Source organism: Rhinoderma darwinii, chromosome 3, assembly GCF_050947455.1.
Source record: "Rhinoderma darwinii isolate aRhiDar2 chromosome 3, aRhiDar2.hap1, whole genome shotgun sequence".
NCBI lineage: Eukaryota > Metazoa > Chordata > Amphibia > Anura > Rhinodermatidae > Rhinoderma > Rhinoderma darwinii.
In genome coordinates this window covers 229586151-229592392 of record NC_134689.1, presented here as the reverse complement: position 1 = coordinate 229592392, position 6242 = coordinate 229586151, and the positions used below count along the sequence as shown (strand labels likewise).

The 6242-nt window shown below is 40.2% G+C and overlaps 1 long non-coding RNA gene across 1 annotated transcript in view; it reads right to left on the bottom strand.

The window, feature by feature from the left end:
• Positions 1–1572: 1572 nt before the first annotated feature.
• Positions 1573–6242, bottom strand: part of LOC142747982 (uncharacterized) — an 81221-nt gene continuing 76551 nt past the window's right edge. The window contains exon 4 of the long non-coding RNA XR_012882111.1: positions 1573–1667. This is a non-coding gene — a long non-coding RNA (uncharacterized LOC142747982). The remainder of the gene's footprint in view (positions 1668–6242) is intronic.

The following is a 6242-nucleotide window of genomic DNA, read 5'->3' as shown; positions in this document are numbered from 1 at the left end:
AATAGGGATTATTCATTATTCTAATGTAATGGTCGCATGCGCAGTACAGTCAATTAGACAGGTAAAACGTCAAGGATGAGCCGCGCGCGTTCAGGAGACTACAGGGACAGGTGTGAACTCGGCTATTACACTGCCTGGCCCCTGTCAATCAATGAAAGAAAAGAGGGATGGACTGGGGAAAGAAGACAGCATTTTGGAGCAACTGTGACGCCCTTGTTTCTCCAAAATGCTCATTTGCACATATTGAATAAAGTGATTTTTTTCTGCAAAGGAGGCACTCATGTGAATAAGGTAATAAATGTTAGATTCAGGTGGGCCTACACTATATTACTCTGTTGCTAGTTTGATAGGTACATTTCTGGTGACAGACTCACTTTAAGCCCTTTTTTAAGTGTTTGTATGTATTAACATAGGCTGCTAGTCTCTTGTACATCACTTCTGGTACTTCTCACACTTTATAATATACTTGCTGTAATAATGTTACCTATCACAGCAGCACTCAGAGACTGAGGAGGCATTGACTCTGTATGTAGAAAATGAATGCTAGACAGGATTTGTCCAGAACCCCTTTAAAGAGGCTCTGTCACCAGATTATAAGTGCCCTATCTCCTACATAATCTGATCGGCGCTGTAATGTAGATTACAGCAGTGGTTTCTATTTTGAAAAACGATCATTCTTGAGCAAGTTATGAGCTAGTTTAGATTTATGCTAATGAGTTTCTCAATGGACAACTGGGCGTGTTTTTACTTTTTACCAACTGAGCGTTGTACAGAGGAGTGTATGAGGCTGACCAATCAGTGATCAATCAGTGTCCTACACTTCACATTGTTCCAGCCCAGCATGATCCACAGCACAGTGCGATTGTGCAGTGAAAGAAGCTGGGCTGGAACAATGAGAAGTGCAGGACACTGATTAGTCACTGATTGGTCAGCGTCATACACGCCTCTGTACAACGCCCAGTTGGTAAAAAGTAAAAAAACGCCCAGTTGTCCATTGAGAAACTCATTAGCATAAATCTAAACTAGCTCATAACAGGTTCACCGTTTTTTATTTGTGGTGTATATACTGTATTGTTATAGAATTACTCCATTCCCACATGATGTTGCCATTTGAAAGGACCAGTCTGGAAAGTGAGTTACATAGTTGTTGTGTTGAAAAAAGTCATAGGTCCATTTAGTTTAATTTGTGTGAACTTTGGTTGCCACATAAGAAGAATGAAAACATTCTTCTGATGGCAAGGTTGTCATTTTTAAGAACACCAGTAACCCTTTATATTCTTTTTCTGAAGATAAATGGACAAACTAGCTTTTGTATCACTATTTTCCACCATTAACTATTCCCGATAGAATATGTTCTGTAGCTTCACAGTTGTGTTAGTAAAGAAGGATTGCAGTTCTACAGGATTAAACCTCTTTTCCTTTAGCTGCAAAGGTTAACTACGAGGCCCTTGTGGGGGATCCTAAATAGAATAAGTTACCACAGATGTTTTGGTTGTCATCACTAATATGATTCTCAAGTAACCTTTCATTTATTAATTTACTTGCTCGCCTAAGCCTTACCGGAAGTGTCCATTCACATAGTTTGTGAGGAATGATTGTTTGCTTGGGAGGGGTGCGTCTGTCGGCTCCGATACAAGTCTCCAGATTGTGTTTGAACTTTGCTTTTGCTGAGGAAAGTTTTTGTAAAAATAAAACAAGTGGGAGAATGAGGAACAGTGATCTCAAGCATAAAGGAGGAACATTTTCTTATCAGCTATAAAGTTACTGATTGATTCTTCAAATGCAAGTGCATGCCATCAAGAAGCATAGAAATCGAAGATACACGTTAGAATAACCTTTGCTTATATCGTGGTAGTCCCAATCTTCCTCTCCGACTCCAATAAGATTAGAGTCTGAACAGAGCTGGACAAATCCCAGGAGCCAAGTGGCTACAAATTTGCTGACGTTCCCACGTTTTTGGACTGATTTCTATGGTCTATGAAAGTATTTATTGATGGGCCACTAAAATGTCAACTTGTCTCCTAACTGATCCTATAGTCTACCGTCTGTTGCCTTTTACTGGGTCTTGGAAACCAAAAAATATAGATTGATATTCAACAGGGTTCCCACTTTAGAGATCTGCTGTAGATCTTCTGGTCCATCCAGAACTGGCCTGCTGTAGACAAGGGTTGCTTCAGATTAAAAGGCCATTTACACGAGCAGATGACCGGTCAGATTCAAACGCTAATGAGTGAGTGCATACGATAATCGAATAAAGGGGGTTTCCAGTCCCTAAAAATTGATGGCCTATCCTCAGAATAGGCAATGAATAGCTGATGGGTCGGGGTCCGACTCCCGGGACCAGCACCTTATGATGGCCTATCCTCAATTTTTAGGGACTGGAAAACCCCTTTAATGTAAATAGGTGTAGTGACTGAACAACTAGCAATAAAACACTCGTTGGTCGTTTTGATATTGTGATATGTAAACATGAATCGTTTGTTTGATAGCAGATATGTAACTTTATTATAATAGGAGACCAAATTCTAAATTTAGAATGATCATTCAGTGATTGTATCTGCGATCGCTAATGCAATTATCTTCTCGTGTAAATGGGCCTTAGGCTTAGTTTACGTGTAGCGTTTAAAATGCGTGTAAAAAGGATTAAACAAAAATCGTGCCAAAATGTTGCGGTTTCTGCCACGGTTGGCGATAAAAAATTTATTTTGACCGCGGTGTGTAAACCCAGCCTTAAACCAGTTTTCCAAATAATACGACACTGACTCAGCAGGGTCAAGGAATCAAATATGATCCCTGCAGAGAAGCTCTTTTGTTAATCAGTCAGTAACCTCCTTGTTCTCTCTATTTTAGTTGTGCTGGCACATGTCCATCTAAGGCCAGGTTCACGTATTTGTTGCAGAATTTCAGTTATGGAATATGTATTGAACGTCCGCAACAAAGTAAAGTACTAGGTAAGTGAATTAGGTTTTAACAAACCCCATTCACTTACCGTATAAAAAATCTACAGCAGATTCTAGAGATGTTGTGGGTTTTTAAATCCAAGGCATGCCCTATCTGTAGAGGAAATGCAGCAAATTTCATTCATTGCAATGAGATAGGGGAAATCCATGGCTGTAGCCGCACCAAAATCCACCAAAAATCTGCATGAAACACATGCAGATTTTGTTGCAGATTTGTAGACCGGTTCATCAGCTTGACATTTTCACAATGTGTGAACCCTACCTTAAAGACTGTCTACACCTTTAAATATATATTTTTTTAAATTAAACCAATGTGTTTTTAAGCACTTTTCTAATTGATTTTGAATAAAAAAAAAAATTTTCTTACTTTCTACGATGCAGCTCCTATGTATCCTGTATACATAGAAGCTGTATCGTTCTCTCTCAGCCAATACCGTCAGTTCAGCTGAACAGACGGCTAGACTGAGAGGATCCACCTTTTATCGCTTCTATGTATTCTATGTATCTATGTAAGGTTAAATTGAAATTTTACAACAGGGACTTATTAAATAAATATCTATAATGTGTTTTTTCTTTATTGATTTAGAAGTACAATAGAAGTCTAACTGATTGTTATCACCATGTAGGCAATTTTGTTGTACTCACAGTAGGCAACTCAGAATACATTTTGCGTGTAATATCAGTATTTTGTTGCCATACTGCTACCGAGTGGCTCAACCTGGAACTGCATCAAACCTCCTTCCCCCATGAAACCCACCTGTTGTAACTGATGAAAGATGAGTTTGTTCAGTGGAATTGGTAAATAAATTCCAGAAATTATTAAAACATTCATCATTTATCCAACTGATCTGAGTCATAAATCCATTTTCCACTCTTCTCTTCTTATGCACAGGGATCACATGATGATGGCTTGAGTCATTTGGCATGTGGTTTTGAAAGAAACCTCATATTCCACTCATTTTCTCTCCCTAATTCATCAGTATATAGAAATATACAGTATGGTGCTCTGAAGTCCTTTAACCCCTTAATGACCAGCCTATTTTGCAGCTGAGAGCAGGGAGATTTGACGCTCCCTGCTCTGTTTACTTTATCCTGATGCAGTGCCGTAAAAAGGCATATGCATCAGAATAAAGCCCATTAGTGGCCGCCGTTAAAAGGCGTATTGGCGGTCACTAACGGGTTAATCTGTATAAATGTGAATCTCAGGACCATATCTACTTTAAAGGGGTTATCTGGGATTTTTATTTTAGGACAGGCCATCAATATTAGATCGGTGGGGGTCCAACTCTCGGCACCCCCGCCAATCAGCTTCTTGATGGAGCCGCTTAGCTAGTAGGTGAAGCTGCATCCACTAAAGAATCCCCTGAAGTGCTGGTTTGGGAGGACCAGGGAAATAAAGCTAGAAAAGAAACATAAGGCTCTGTTCACATAACCGTCTGTGTTCTGTTGAGGGGTTTCCGATGGAAGTCTCAGTCGACTGTGCTATTGATTCCGTCGGAAGAACGGAAACCTGCCGGAACGGTGACAAACGGAAACCATTAGCAATGTTTCCGTCACCATTGATATCAATGGTGATGCAAACGGAAGCTGTGGTTTCCGTTTGACTCTCCGTTGCGGGGTTCCACGACGGAATCCTCTGACGGAACCCCGCAACGGAAAGCCAACGCTGATGTGAACCGGCCCTTAATGACACAGCGTTTTTTTTCCTGAGGTTTTTTTTTTATCTTATTCCGAAAGCCATAACTTTTTTTCGGGGCTAGCTTTTTGCAGAATGATTTGTATTTTTTAGTGGCACCATTTTGAGGTACATGCAATGTATACGTTTCCTTAATTTTTTTTTTTGGGGAGCAACAATTCCACAAATGTCTTTGGGTTTTTTTTTTACGGTGTTCACTGTGCATTATAAACAACATGATAATTTTATTCTGTGAATCGTTTTGTGCTTTTCTACTTTTGCACAATAAAAACAAAATATGGCGTAATACTAATTATGTGTCTTTTTTAAGCAAAGGACGTTATAAAGGAAAAACTTTTTTGTTGTTTTTTTTAATTAGAATTTTTTTATAACAACTTTTGTCGTTTGCCCTACTACAGGAATTGAAAATGTAATGCCCCGATTGCTTCTATAATACATTGCAATGTATTAGGCTTGTCAATGTTATAGGCAGGCAGCCTAGTAGGTTGTGTCTTTGGCAGGGTTTAATACATGGCAGACCTGGGGATCATTGTTAGGCCCCGGCTGCCATGACAACCCGTTTCTTAGACAGCCATCTTGCCAATGGGGTGACAGTAAATGAGACAGTGGTGCAATACCTTGCGCAGCCGCTACAAATGTAACGTTGCGTGCAAGTACGAATGAGAAGGAGAACCATTTAAACAATAAAGAGGCTGTGGCGCCCGTACGAGCGCCGCAGCCACTTCAAACAGCTGAACGGTGGGGTACTGAGAATCGGATCCCCTCGATCTAATATTGATAACCTATCCTAAGGATAGGCCATTAATTTAAAAAATCTAGACAACCCCTTTAAATATCAAAATCTCCAAGTAGTTGTAAGTGAGTACAGCTCTCCCTGACCGCTTGCTGAACAAATGTAGACAGATACTCGTTGTTGATGTTTTGCTGTAACAACAGCAAAACATTGAGAAAGCTTCCTATAATGATATAAATAATGGTGCCACAGTGCTAGTATTAATAAATACATATATTCTGTACGTCAGATTGCTGTTTGCACTGAACATACCCTTATGGTAGGAACACACAGGACAGATACGTTGCGTAAAATTACACAGCGTACCTGTCCTGGAAGCAGCAGGGAATTCCGCCCTAGAAACCGCACCAAATTGTTTTTTTTGGGCGACATATATACGCTGCGGAAATCCTGCAGGAATAAAAAAAAAATTATACTTACCCCAGCCGTAGTCATGGCGACGCATCCATCCCTTCTGAGCATAGCCCGGCCTCCTGGGATGACACTGTTGTCCAATGTGACCACTGCAGCCTTTGATTGGCTGCAGCAGTCACTTGGGATGAAACTTCATCCCAGGAGGCCGGGATGCGCTCAGAAGAGGAGATTGCGTCGCTAGGACTAATTTTACAAAAAAAATAAGTGGTTTTTTTTATCACTTGCCAATTTATGAACGGTTTCTTGGCAGGTTTTTTCACTGTGTGTAGATGAGATTTTTTCAAATCTCACCCACACTGCTGCTACTGTACTACGCTGCGGAGTTTCTTAGGAAAATCTGTTGTGTTTACGCCTAGTGTTCCTACCCTTCGGCTTCATG